The following is a 15,636-nucleotide window of genomic DNA, read 5'->3' on the forward strand; positions in this document are numbered from 1 at the left end:
GGGGGGGGTGTGGTGGTGCAGCAGGTCGGTGAGGTAGGGGGGGGCGTGGTGGTGCAGCAGGTCTGTGAGGTAGGTGGGGGGGGTGTGGTGGTGCAGCAGGTCGGTGAGGTAGGGGGGGGGGTGTGGTGGTGCAGCAGGTCTGTGAGGTGGGGGGGGGTGTGGTGGTGCAGCGGGTCGGTGAGGTAGGGGGGGGGCGTGGTGGTGCAGCAGGTCTGTGAGGTAGGTGGGGGGGTGTGGTGGTGCAGCAGGTCTGTGAGGTAGGGGGGGGGGGTGTGGTGGTGCAGCAGGTCGGTGAGGTAGGGGGGGGGGCGTGGTGGTGCAGCAGGTCTGTGAGGTAGGTGGGGGGGTGTGGTGGTGCAGCAGGTCTGTGAGGTAGGGGGGGGGGTGTGGTGGTGCAGCAGGTCTGTGAGGTAGGGGGGGGTGTGGTGGTGCAGCAGGTCTGTGAAGTAGGGGGGGGGGTGGTGGTGCAGCAGGTCTGTGAGGTAGGGGGGGGGGTGTGGTGGTGCAGCAGGTCTGTGAGGTAGGGGGGGGGGGTGTGGTGGTGCAGCAGGTCTGTGAGGTAGGGGGGGGGGTGTGGTGGTGCAGCAGGTCTGTGAGGTAGGGGGGGCCTGATTGTTGAGGGCTTTGTGAGTAATCAGGAGGACTTTGAAGTTGATTCTTTGACGGACGGGGAGCCAGTGGAGGTTCTGGAGGATGGGAGTGATGTGGTCTCGGGAGCGGGTGTGGGTGAGGAGGCGGGCAGCAGAGTTCTGGATATGTTGGAGTTTATTGAGGAGGTTGGATGGTATGCCGTAGAGCAGTGCTTCTCAAAGTGTGGTCCGCGGACCACTGATGGTCCGTGAGCGCCCCCTAGTGGTCCGTGAGTATATTGGTACAATTTTACATTTAAGTTTTTCGCACTCTCGGGAATATCTCCGCAATGGAGTGAGCTTAAGTTTAACTTTTGATTGCATGATATAGCCCAGATTAACACCTTCATCACACATGTCGCCACTTGTTTGTACCATTTTCAGGCGATTTGTAAAGGTGTACATTTGTTAGGTGGTCCGCGAGTGTTTTTTTATTGGCTAAGTTGTCCTTGGTATGAAAAAGTTTGAGAAACACTGCCGTAGAGGATGCTATTGCAGTAGTGGAGTCGTGAAGTGATGAATGCATGAATCAGGGTTTCAGCAGCAGAGGAGGAGAGTGATGGGCGGAGACGGGCAATGTTTTTGAGGTGGAACAAGGCGGTCCTGGTGATGTGATTTATGTGGTGGTTGAATTTGAGCTGACTGTCAAAGATGACTCCGAGGTTGCGGATGTGAGGGGGGGGGATAGAGTGTGGCTGTCAATGGTGAAGTTGAAATTCTGGATGTCTTTGATACGGGATGGGGGGCCGATGATGATGATGTCTGATTTGGCACTGTTCAGTTGGAGATAGTTTGTTTGCATCCATGCCAAGTAGTGCATTTTCCTTCAAATGTATGGTGCACTCAGTTGTGTTCCACCAGGCCATGTTACTGTAGCTATAAAGTGTTGGTGATAGTTTTTATATCTCAGGCTCCTTGCATTGTTTAATGTGTGCAACACTGATCTCTAGTGTTTAGGTGCTCTTACTGCTCTAATAAAGCTTCCAAACAGATCTACATCCAGGGGCTCATGGTTTTACTTTAATGTGCTTTGAGTATGAATGAATTGATTTTGTCATTTCACAATGAAAGTCTTTAGAATATAAATAGACGCTCTGAGAGGCTGTACAACTCAACACTGATCTGAAAGTAAAAACCTGAAGAATCCTTTGTCAACAACCAACATGTGTTATTGATTTGAAGGGGAAAGCATCCATGGCCATATCCACAGTGGTCCCTTGACCTCAATCCAATGATGTTTTTCCCTTTCCAAAAAAGGGTTTATTTAAATATTTCTGCCGACGGTCTCCCCAGGCACTCCTTGAATTCCATGCATTTGGTTTAATTGTAAGGGTATTCCATTGTGTTCAAAGAAGGATTCAATGGGACAAAATGGTTAAATGTGGCACTAAACTTTTTAATTCAATTAGGCACCTGCTAAAACTTAAAATGAGTTTCTATTTTTGGTCTCTGGATGCTTTGCAGGTTATATATTTTTTCTCCAATTATCTGTCTATATTAAAAATCATGTCGGAGGTAAAGTTCAGGTTTCGGATTTAGATGTAATGAGATGTAATAAAGTGAATGAATCAAAGTCAAATCGAATCACCGAAATCTAACAGCACAACATAATGCTCGCATACAAATGTTATCAGACTTTAATCCTGGCAATAAATATACAAATGTAAACACATGATAACCCTCCCCCGAAAAATGAAATGTTGTGCTCGAGCTCATTTCACACCTATATCTTTCTGTTCCGTAATATATGATCAAAAATGCAATATAAAGTAAAGTATTAAGAATTTGAACATAATACATTATTGTGGTCCTCTGTTTCGGGCTCTAAAATAAATCTTAAAAATGTCTCTGAGAAAAACATTTAGAAATGGCTCTCGATGCTTTTCTTTAAAATCCATCATTAATTCATGCATTTTGTTCACTGCATGGATTCCCCCCTCACATCTTTTTCAAACTCCCACATTAGTTTTTTGGATGTAATATGTTTTACTTTAGACCTTTCTAATCATACGTTTTTCTCCTCACAACCAGCGCCATGTGGTTCAGGGAGACTCAATAGTTCCCCGGAAGTTCGTGGTGGGACATTTGAATGCATGATTACCGGAGATAGAACTACGATCTTTGGTAATAAGTAGTGAATAAAGGTTTTGATTTGCAATATGTATACAACATATCGATGTGTATGTAGTTACACCAATATTTGAAAAAGTTAAATTTGCTAATATTTGAGGATTAAGATCAAATAAGAAGTACTTTATTGATACCAATTTGGGAAATGTTTGCTTTGCAGCAGCAAAAGACAAGGCATTGTACATAAGACAGATACAAGACTAGAATTAAACTATCGAAAATGTAAACATCTCAAATAGAAATAAAATAGCAGAAAATATACATAGTGTGAACAGCTATCTTACCTGTTAAAGGTGACATGTCATGCTTTTCCGGTTATTGCCCATCCCCTTGTGTGTTATGAAGGTTTTTATGCATGTAAATGGTGTGCAGAGTCAAAACCCTCAAAGTACACCCTGTAGGGAGTAAAACTCTAACACAGAAAATACCTCCCCAAAACGCCTCGTTGGAGATACGTCACTGTCCATTTGATTCTTCCGGGTACATCATGATGTCATGTCGTCCCGGAACGAAATGGACCAATCCGTGGAGCCGTTACGTTACGTCCGCGGAGCCGTTACGTTAAGCCCCCGCTGATTGGTCCAAATTGACCAATCCACGGACTTCCTCACACACACACTCAGTGCATGTGACTTTTTTAATTTTTTATTTGAAATATCTTGGTTACATTTATTGCTATTTATTTTCTCTTGTTTTTATTGGCATTGCATACTGAGGTAATCCAAACATAGGGGAAAGTAATCAGGTGACTTTTATATGTTGATACTCAGAATAGGTGATTACATGTTTTGACATGTAACTATGTAACGGATTACATTTTTAAGTAACCCTCTCAACCCTGATAGTAACTTCATCTGAGTCTAAATGTAGACCCTCTAGAACCGCTTTATCACGTCTCTCCTAAATGTCACAGCTCAGATGACAGTCCTGATTGGATGGTGCAGAGCTACCTCATCAATCCATCTGCCATCAACGGCCAGATAATTAAATTAACGGGGGGTCAAGAGAATCAGACCAGGGTGGTGAAGAAGAGGGGGGGACTTCACTGTTTCCACCTCACAAATCAGGTTTTACTGCCTGAAAACTGGAAGTGCAAAACCGTGAAATCAGAATTCCTGTCATCTGCAGGGAAATATTTGTGATGATAACTACATTAAATCTATTTGTATGCACCATTGTCAGGCTAAACAGAATGACAACCCAAATATCATTGCTCTCCAATAAAAGAACAAATCAAATCATTTAACATTTGGAATAAGCCATCTGAATAAAATATCAGGAGGAAATATTAAAGCTAGATGTTGTGTAATATGCACAAAAAAGTAATAAAACATGTTTAATTCAAGTTGGTTCAAGTTTAATAAATCAATCTGTCAAACTCTAAAACAAAACGTTCATGCATATTTGTGTTTTCCCCGTCACGAACAACAGAGCTGAGCCTAGACGTAGTGACTCGACACACTATCAAATAAACTGCTGGAAAATAACATGTTTATATATTAATAACTATTTTCCACTGAGGATAAATGTTTGTTTCTTCAGCTTTCTGCCTGCAGGTGAGGAACTTCTGAACCAACTTGTCTGAGGAGAAGCTTCATCATCGTCATCATCATCGTCATCATCATCATCTTCGTCATCTTCATCATCATCACCGTCATCATTGTCATTTTTTTTTAAAACTTCTTATAATTAAATAAATGCCCAACCTCGAGAAAAAGGCACTTTTGAAAAAAAAAAACATTTCATTTTAACTACAAACTTGATTATCCTATAGAAAAATGATGCATTGCTGTAAATCAAACTCAGTATCAACGCTTTTAAAACCTTAAACACATGCATTAAAGCAGCAGTCACATGAATCCAGAAACATTCCATACACTGAAGGAAACTGAACCGTTGATGTATAAATGTATTATATGTCAGCAGATTACACATAACTGTGTTAGGTTAGTGGAAAGCTACGCAGTAACATTAACTTTAATTACAAATATTAGGTCCAACTTAATAGTATTGCTTTCAGCTAACCTAATACAATTATTTGTTGCCATAATACATTTAATTAGAGTCACCATTTCTGTTTTTTCAGTGAACATGTAATAGTTAAACACAACTTAAATACATACTTAAAGAGCCTGTGACAGCCACCCAACAACTGTTGTGCAATGAAATAGTGGGCTACTAGTAATCTCGAACCGTCAGTTTAAAAAGAAAAAGCGATACCGTTTCGATAAATATCAATAATTTCGAACATCGCGGGAAAATTCCTTCGACTCATTTTGAGGTTTGGGGGAAGCCGGAAGTGACGTCAATGCGGGAACGTTTCACTGTGCGGCGAGAGATCCAAACACGGGCAAAGTGTGTTGTCATCAGTAAGAATGGTTCGACGATGCGTTGTGTCTGGGTGTTCCAATACAGCAAATGACGAACTAAACATCAGCATCCATAGCTTTCCCACAGATGTCAAGCGTCAGCGCACATGGGAGAAAAACGTGCAGAACACAAGGACACAATCCATGGCAGGCTGGAGGGGACGGAGTCCCACAAGAAATGGCTGGAACCATGTGAGTGGTTTTTTCCCCAAATGTAATATATAATTAGCATATAATACAAATCCTGAACTGTAAATATACATGGCTACACATTTTAAGTTACTGATAATGGATCAATATAATCAGTTGCCAGTAATCAGCAACAATTGTTTGTGCAGTCCCAAAACAGAAATGTTAGGGACCAAAGAAAATAAATACGAGGGTTTTTTTTCTGTTAGGTTATATAATATAGGTTATATAATATGGGATCAAAGGTATCCAAAATGGCAAACAGTCGTATTAAAACAGGTTCTTGTATTTAAATACAACCTCATCATTTTGCAGTGGTATGTAAATATGATATATGCAAGTTTCCATAGGGTAAACTTTTAAAAATCTTTTTCAGCATCCAAGGCAGCAGTCCAATTGGAGACGCTGGTGTGCAACAAAACCCTGTGTAAGGACATTTTGAAGCTCTCTGGGGGCTCCCAAACATCAGCAGTGGAGCGATTCCACAGCCTCCTTATCCAGTTTGCGCCGAAGATGTATGTCTTCTCCTACACAGGAATGCTTTGTCGGTAAGTTTATCACCATTGATCCGGCTTGCAGTGTTTTAAAAATAACCATGAGGTCTAGCAATAATACATATTTTATATGAACTAGCCATTGAGAAACTTCATTGACAAGAGGCTGGATTGAAATGAAATATCGAAGTATTTTGCAAATGTATGTTAAATTCTGTTTTAAAAGTAACACAGGTACACATGCTTATAAGAATTGTAAAAAGGAAGGAAACCCCCCCTCCCAGTTTGTATGAATCCCAGTAATAAACAAATATTAAGACATAATTATGCTCCAATTCTTATTGCAGGATACTGATTGCAGCCCTCCACTTCAATGAAAATGCCAACCGGGTACAAGGCGTGACAAAGGCTGGGGAAGCCATGTATAGCATCAAGTACCCAAAGGGTAGAAAGGGAGCAGCAGTACTTCGCAGAGTGTTGGAAAGTCCAACCTATGGTGAGTGAAATTTGTAATAATGTAATAAAGAAAAAGTAAAGACCACATGATGTGGTTGCCATGCACATTGTATCAGTGACATTCTGTAACATACAGCCTTGTAACATTACCAATTCCTTCCGCAGACAGAGAGAATTCATTAAGGCATTTGTGCATTTAGTAAGGTTTGCACAGTGATGGGCATGACTATTGTGAAGTGACGCAAGAATCAATTACAAAATTGCAACAGCATGTCTTGAACTATTTCAATTGGCACTTGCAGAATATGCCAAAGAACTCCTGGCAGAAGGAGTGAAGGAGTGAAGGAGTGCACAGACAAGGACAATGTTGAGGCAGAGTTCGCAGTGGAACCAGTGATTGTGCCACCCCCACTTTGTGCCGAGTTCCCACATCCCGAGAAATCAGACTTTGTGAAGCAACACCTCAGTCGCTTCAAGAAATAAATGAGGTTCATCAGGTTCTGGCTGTGGCTCTTGAACTCCCTGGTAGTCGGGTGATGGGAAGGTATCACGGATCTCCACCACGACACAGGCAGGCAGTGGTACCCTGATTTGCTTGCCGAGGTATCCCCAGCACCATCGTACCAATTGGCGGTAGGCAGTGTAGCGTCGACGTCTGTAGGGAAAAACATAGGGAGAGTGAGTTATTAGCTTTAATATGCATTACATTACGAAGTGTAAGATGTTCATATCTGTAAAATAGTTTTGTGATGTGTGTTACGTGCCATAGTGGGTGCTGGTGTTTGTTTGTGTGTGTGTGTTTCTCTCTCTCCATGATTCTCTCCAGGTGCAGCCTCTCCCCCAGGTGCTCCCAATCACCAATCAGGACCTCCATAAAGGACCTGAGGAAGGCTGCAGTGGCCCGCTCCCCTTCTCCTCTGGCTGCATGTGTGAGATGTGCTCCAGTGTACCTTGTTTAATGTAGTCACTTTCTGTTTAAAGAAAGTTGTTATAGTTTATTTTGCAAGTTGGCTGGTGAGCCCTTTCTCTTTGTTTAATTAAAAGCCCATCTTGTGGCTTCACAAACCGGTTTCCTCTCTTTTTTCTCTTGCCCGGTTGTTTTTGTGTTTTGTTACTTCTCTTTGGTTCCCCTAGTCCAGTAGGGAACGTAACATGTGGCAAATATAATAAGTACTATGGCAAATGCTCACAAAAGTGACAGTGAAAGATGTCTGTTACCACTTGAAGTAGTAATGTTTCAGTGGGCAAGCTAACATCTGTAGTGGTATTGTCATCAGTGTCCATGGTCGCCCACTCATCATATGGTATGAACTGTGTATAGTATTTGCACATCAGAAGTTTAATTTGTTGTCAGATTATACTCGTGTGGGGGTTTGTTGAGGTGGCCATGGTTCTGCTGGTAGTATGAATTGGCCACGTCCAGCACATATTCATTTAGGCAGACTGCCTCAAATCCAGGGTGCTGTGTGATGCAGGACCCCCCATGGTTGCCATTGAGTGCCTGGACCTTTGCCAGCTCTCTGCAGCATACACACTCCTGTACTGTTTCCAGGTCGTCTGCTCTGCAGCATCCACACGTGCACCTTGAAAACAACAGTTGTATTTTTAGAAATGCTGCATGAATTGTAATAAACATCAGTAAAATGTGGTATATTGTGTGTGATAAAAATCATTGTAAACATGATTCATCACATATTTGCTGTTTGTAATTTACCACATCTTTATCTTATTAACATGCATTAATTAATTAATAGGAAGCCAACAATTAATTGTTGCCTAATGGAATATATTTTACTCCAGAAGCTATAGATTAGCAGGGGAAATATAATTATTATGCACATGCATGCAATGCATGCACATGCATGCATTGCATGCATGCACATGCATTTGTAGACCACCCCATTCAATCAATCAATGTTTATCTATAGCCCAATATCACAAATGTTACATTTGTCTCAGTGGTCTTCACAGTGTGTACAGAATATCAGTATGACAATACGACACCCTCTGTCCTTAGACCCTCTGTCCTTAGACCCTCTGTCCTTAGACCCTCACATCGTACAAGGAAAAACTTCCGGCGAAAACCCACAGTTTAAAGGGAACATGGAGAAACCTCAGGGAGAGCAACAGAGGAGGGATCCCTCTCCCAGGACCGACAGACGTGCAATAGATGCCGTGTGTAAATTGAAAAGATAATACATTTGCAACATAGGTAGTCCATTCAACCCCATTGGCTCCGTAAATAAAATAGTTTACAAACCATTCCACATTGTTCAGGCGTTGTAGATCGAGAGGTATCTGGCGATCGTCGGGCGGGTTGTCATCTCCACTGTCCGACTCGGAGTTCGTTTCACCCGATTCAGAGGCATATGGTTCGAATCGGTAGGGCATATAGCCAATATCGTCTACAATGTCATCATGAGTATCACTTTCCGATCCTTCAGCCTCACATGAGCTCTCAGACACGTTCAAAATTAAACTGTCATCGCTGTCTGAGCTCGCTGCTGTGTGCGCCGTCGTGCGTTTACATGCAGATGCTGGGATCCTGAACGGTGCAGCTGGAGCGCTGTGCCCGCAATGACGTCACGCGTAATTTGGCGGGACTTGAAGAATCCCCGAGAAGATCCAGAAATGGTCAACATTGAAGGGCAGATTAATGGTTATCAAAGTACAAATATCCAAAATCAGTTCAGTAACGGTTTTCAAGGGGACAATATTTACTCAAATGTATGGGTTTGGATGATGGGGGAATCTCGTGTCACAGGCTCTTTAAGTAAGGTTTAAATGCAGGACACCATAGTGCAGTATTTTGACAGTGTTTTGTCAGTACTCCGACTAAAGGATCGTCTGTCCGGAGGTTTCTGCTCTGCACCTGAACTCATTCTGGTCACGTTGCAGTTCACTGGCCCTGAAATTGAAATCAGTTTTATGTTGATTCAGCCACTTCATTCCGGCTAATGCCCTCAGATGAGTTCAGGCATCGGAATGAGAATAACTTCTATGCAGTGCAGGAGATCCACTTGATGCCATTCAGTGAAATAGTTCAAAAGCGAGTTAATGTAATGTAGTTGTACTAAATATCTTAAATTGTGTGGTTTGATGAATTATTTTCTTAAAATGGTAAGAGAAAAGAAGAGTGAGTCAGAGAAAGGATTGCATGTCTTCAGAAGAAACCATTACTGCAGGATCGAAATGGATTGATTTGACTCTGAGGGGAGAGAACAGAGCAGTGACCTGAGGCTGAAGGGGTGTGATGGAGAGGAGCTAAAGCAAGAACTCACATATCTTACTCCAGTAAAAGTAGCAATACTTAAGTGAACAGTCCTAACTTCCTTATAAGTAAAATAATACAAATATCTACATCAAAATGCACACACAAAATAATACCAGAGAATCCAGATGTGATGGAGAGGAGTAAACAGACTACAGGAGGAACTGCTGAGTCATGACAGGTTTCAGGAGGAACAGATCTGCTGAGTCATGACAGTCTTCAGGAGGAACAGATCTGCTGAGTCATGATAAGCTGCAGGACTAACAGATCTGCTGAGTCGTGAGAGGCTTCAGGAGGAACAGATCTGCTGAGTCACGAGAAGCTTCAGGAGGAACAGATCTGCTGAGTCATGAGAGGCTTCAGGAGTAACAGATCTGCTGAGTCATGACAGGTTTCAGGAGGAACAGATCTGCTGAGTCATGAGAAGCTTCAGGAGGAACAGATCTGCTGAGTCATGAGAGGCTTCAGGAGGAACAGATCTGCTGAGTCATGAGAAGCTTCAAGAGGAACAGATCTGCTGAGTCATGACAGTCTTCAGGAGGAACAGATCTGCTGAGTCATGACAGTCTTCAGGAGGAACAGATCTTCTGTGTCATGACAGTCTTCAGGAGGAACAGATCTGCTGAATCATGACAGTCTTCAGGAGGAACAGATCTTCTGAGTCATGACAGTCTTCAGGAGGAACAGATCTGCTGAGTCATGACAGTCTTCAGGAGGAACAGATCTGCTGAGTCATGAGAAGCTTCAGGGGGAACAGATCTGCTGAGTCATGAGAGGCTGCAGGAGGAACAGATCTGCTGAGTCATGACAGGTTTCAGGAGGGACAGATCTGCTGAGTCATGAGATGCTTCAGGAGGAACAGATCTGCTGAGTCATGAGAAGCTTCAGGAGCAACAGATCTGCTCAGTCATGAGAGGCTTCAGGAGGAACAGATCTGCTGAGTCATGAGAGGCTGCAGGAGGAACAGATCTGCTGAGTCATGAGAAGCTTCAGGAGGAACAGATCTGCTGAGTCATGAGAGGTTTCAGGAGGAACAGATCTGCTGAGTCATGAGAGGCTGCAGGAGGAACAGATCTGCTGAGTCATGACAGTCTTCAGGAGGAACAGATCTGCTGAGTCATTAGATGCTTCAGGAGGAACAGATCTGCTGAGTCATGAGAAGCTTCAGGAGGAACAGATCTGCTGAGTCATGAGAGGCTGCAGGAGGAACAGATCTGCTGAGTCATGACAGTCTTCAGGAGGAACAGATCTGCTGAGTCATGAGAGGCTTCAGGAGGAACAGATCTGCTGAGTCATGAGAGGCTCCTGCTGAGTCATGAGAGGCTTCAGGAGGAACAGATCCACTGCGGTAATTATTCCTTTTTTTTTTGTCTGTTTGTGAAATCCCTTTTTAAAGACCGTAATTATTATTTCATTTTTGCAAACATATCTCCACGCAGTGGCGGCTCCAGAGTATTTTTGTTAGGTAATCTATGGTAGGGCTAACCCATACATAGTCCATGGGCCCATACCTGGATTTCCACTTATCGGTACCACCCAAGGTGGCACATTTTAGTGAAGTGTTTTCAAGTGGCATATATCTATAGATGATATTTTGGTATGATAGACTTTCCAGAGTGGTAGCTTAGTCATAGAAATCAGCTATTCTGTACCCTGTATGCAAGGGCTGGTTTGCTTTCACTAACTGTACGGAGGCTCAGTCACTGGTACATTTTTATATACAAAGCCATGTTAGGGAAACTTCCATCTTATATCTGCTCCCTGATCTCACGGAAAATTGTAAGTGGCTACTGCCTGAGATCGAATGCTGTGGTTTTATTAAATGTGCCAACTGCTAGGACTGTCTTAGGGAAGACATCTTTTAGATGTGCAGCTCCTCTGTCTTGGAATAGTCTGCAAATTAAATGGAAACTGAACAATCTGGTGCCACTAAATGTTTTTAAAGCTCGGTTGGATGCTACTCAATCGGAAGCTATTGGTACCTGTTTATGTGGATAATTATGTAAATGATGCAGTATGATGTCCTTTTGTTGTTCTATTTATGTTTTTATGTTTCATGTGGAACTACTTGAGCAGGTCTCCCTTGAAAAAGAGATCAATGATCTCAATGGGATTTATCTGTATAAATAAAGGTTTGAAATGAAATGAAATTGAATACAATGACCCGAAGTGCCAAATTCGAAGGCGTGAAATGTGGCTTGAATGTACATATAACTCAAATACCAACATGAAGTCAAACATTTAATGGCTAATGCATTGTTCTTATGGTGTTGTTTAGTTAGACAGGTCATTCTAAAGTAACTTGGACAATATTTTAGCCAAATAAAATTATTATTACTTGAAAAAAAAAAACATAAAACATGGAACTGCATAACATAGTTACATGTACATGTCTGTAGTGTCTAGCTTTGACCAGCCAACTAGACAAAGTCAACTATACTACCAGTTTTACATGTAGAACTCCTTCACAAGGTCAAGAAATATCCATTGGGGCAAGTCTAGTTTGATTTACTTACATATTTACCCAGTACTTGAGTAGACATCAGTTTATACTCATCGACAGTGACTTGCCATGCACTTCACGGGTACTATACATTCATCTGAAGTTGTACCGGTATGACTATAAAGTCCAGACCATTGCCTAAACAAAACATTGTCAGTTCTCTTCATCATCAGTGTCAGACTCATCCAGTTCCACTGCGACTTCGTCCTCATCTTCACTTCTCTGGTTGGTGCATGTCTGCAGTTTGCACATGTCCGTGCACTTCAGTTGGTTCTCAAGGCACATACAGGCTGGAAGTTTGCAGATACGTGCACACTTGCAGGACATCAGCTGCAATACTTCATCAGGTGCCGGTGATCCCTGCATCCATTCTATTTCCAGACTGCCATCGTCACCTGTAGTCCAGCCACAGCCCTTGGGGTCTGGCACAACAGGTTCACTCACAAGACAGCGTCGCCAAATCGCGGTCTGATAGTTCGCGCGGAGGACGTGCATGTGCAAGCAATCCTTGCATGGTGGCAGTTGGCTGGATTCCACCTCTCCCCGTTGTGCACAGAAGAGTTGGTAGCGGAGTTCATTGACATCAGAGGTGGTGGATGAGGATGCATACAACCGGCAAACAAAGTCCTGCATCTTATCAAATAGGTCAGCAGATACATCCCATGCTTCACCAAGACGCTTGAAGGCCTGCTGGTAGGTCTCATTCTCCTTCAGATGCTTCAGTGCACTTAACTTTCCACGACCAGCGAATGCACTGACCGTGTCACACCCAGTGAGAGCATGTAGTCCAACAAGACCTTGGCAGACTTCCTCGCCCAGGGAGCTCGCTAGTTTACCAATGTCTGTATCGTGTACGATTCTGTGTACCACCCTTCTGATACAGAGGGCAGGCCATCGTCTTGCTGAAGCAAAGGCACAGTATCAGCACATCAGTGTCTTCAGCTGTGATGATTATGGACCCATAACCATCACCTGAAGCATGTCTGGCATGAAGTAGCATGCGCGTATCAGCTTCTTCTTGGGTTGATCTCAGATCTTGGATTTCATGCCAGTGATCCTTGGTGATCAGGTAGCATGCCTCGCCACAGGTCACGTACAGCGACTTGTCCTGGAGCCTCTCTCCAGTAAAGATGCTTCTGCACTTCCTATGGTAGGTGACAGGTGGTATGACATCATCTGGCAAGTCCTTTGCGATGTCTAAGATCGGTGCATGCTGTCTGATTTCTGCTGCTCTCAGCAGGGTTTTCCAGGAACCAATGTCTTTTGGTGATACCAGGGTTGAGTCTTCATCTTGAGATGTGCAATGGATGAGGCACTCCAGGCGTGGCCGCTTTGGTGCCGTGGCGCTGGGACTGAAATATTAACTTAATCTTAACTATGTCTCCATACCGGTACATCAGACGCAGTGTCCGATAACATGTAAAATGGCAATAACATGCGGCTCCAATAACATTATCTGAAAAGCAACAAAATGAGCTTCTTCCCCAAAAATCTGAAAATATATTCCAAATAGAACATACAAAGCTTATATAATATTCTTTCAGGCAAGTTTCATTATCATTTTCCACATAGCAGGGACAAACACAGAACATACCACCAAACTTTGTAAGTGACAAAATGCGTTATTTGATCAATAATGGGGTAGCATGTAACTCCGCTAAGCTACTCAGTTGGAAAGTCAATCATGGCTTAGTGTACTTATATGGACCCTATGAACAAACTGGTACCACAAATGTTTTGCCACCTCGGGTAGTACCGATATTTGGTCTGGCCCATGGACTAACAGTGGTGGGGCTCAAGTCAGTATTTGCAATGTAATTACATACACGCCCCCCTTGACAGTGAAACGCCACGCGTGAGGTTTAGATTATTTCCCTGTCTCAATCCAAATTGAACTGTATGAAATAAAAAGGCACATTTGTCTTATAGTAAATAAAAAGGGCGACCTGGAGCCAATCCTGCAATTTCCCCACAGGGGGGATTCATTCTGGTACTCTCTTGAGAACCAAATAAATAAATCTATTACTACACGACATATTTAAAAAAAAAAATGAATGCCATTTTTGTTTTTGGTTACTTTGTTCTGAAAGCTGAGCCTGCTGCTCCTCAGAGAGAAGAGGCTGTGTGAATGACTTTACATTGTGGATAAGGGTGGATACTGAGCCCCCATTGTTCTGTGTATCAAAATGAAGGACAGCCCACACACCTATCAAACCGTGGGGTCTTATGTAATGTTGTATCGATGTATATAGAGATACTACAGCAAAAGTATTCTCCGTCGCCGGGACTTCCTGCAACAACACCACGCCGTTATCGTGATTCTGATTGGCCAGAAGACATTATCAAAGATGTTATATTGAGAAGACGATCACTACGTGACAAAAGTTTTCAAAACCGTTTCTAGTCTTCCATATTTCCAGACAAGTGGCTACTGAAATCAATCTTACTAACTGCTTTCTGTGCAATTAACTCGGTGCGAGTTGGCGGACTTAATTTTGCTAAATTTAACATCATTTTTCATGGTGGGGCTAAGCTATTTCTTGGTATGTATGTATATATTTGACCTACATTACACACTATCTTCCATCTTGGGCTTTAATTTCTTTGTATATTTATTTTGTTATGCTTTTGAATGTTTGGCTGCATGTCCCTCAGTGGTGAAAAGTCATTTAGCAAGTCATTTGAAAGTCAGATGTTCCCTCAAAATTGCCCTGCTTTCAGCTTTGTGGTGATCTCATACCTCATTCACACCAACGCAACTCCGGTTCAAGCTCCGTGCTAGAGCTTTTCAGGTTCAGAACCAGTTCTTCGGTTTAGCTCCGGCTCTTTTCACACCGCCCAGAGTCCGACTGGTAATGCGTCGTTGTGTCATCGTTTGCGTCATGACGTAACCGTTTGCGTCATGACGTAACCGTTTGCGTGCCTGCTTCATAAAGCCAAACCGCGCGGATGAAATCAGTTGCATTCATTTCTTATGGCTCTATCTGCAGCTTTTCCAGAGTCATTTCTGTGGTTTAGTTATATTCTTATAAAAAAGTGTACTCGTGTAAATAAAGGTTTTTTTAAAACACAACTGCTTCCGAGGTCGGTCTTATTTCTTAAGGTGGACTGAACCATGAGTGTGTAGTAACGTTGTATCTTTCATTTAAATGAACTGTCACCTTCACCCAGGTATGTAACAGCTGTTCTCAAATGAACACGTAAAGTTTAATATTTATAGTTTTATAGATTTATAATGAGTTATAATGAGGTGATCAACGTGAATGCTCAGGTTCCACCTTAACACGCAGACACGTTGCTTCACCATGAGCAGAAACCTTTATATATACAGTCTATGGCAGAAACTCTGAAACTCTTGTTAAGTTTCTCCATCGTTGTGTACAAACTGGTTAAAACGCGGGCTTTTTGTTGTTGTTCAGGAGTTGATCCTGCCCCTGCCCCTGCCCCTGCCCCCGCCTCGACGTAAGCGTGACGTATGTGGTGCTTTTGCTCCAGCCGGACAATTTGTTGGTGCATGAAACAAACCGGATTCCGGAGCTAAGAGGCTGCTCCGCTGCGGTGTGAACAGGAAAACCCGGTGCTTTTCAAGCTCCAG

This window comes from Pseudochaenichthys georgianus, chromosome 13, assembly GCF_902827115.2.
Source record: "Pseudochaenichthys georgianus chromosome 13, fPseGeo1.2, whole genome shotgun sequence".
NCBI lineage: Eukaryota > Metazoa > Chordata > Actinopteri > Perciformes > Channichthyidae > Pseudochaenichthys > Pseudochaenichthys georgianus.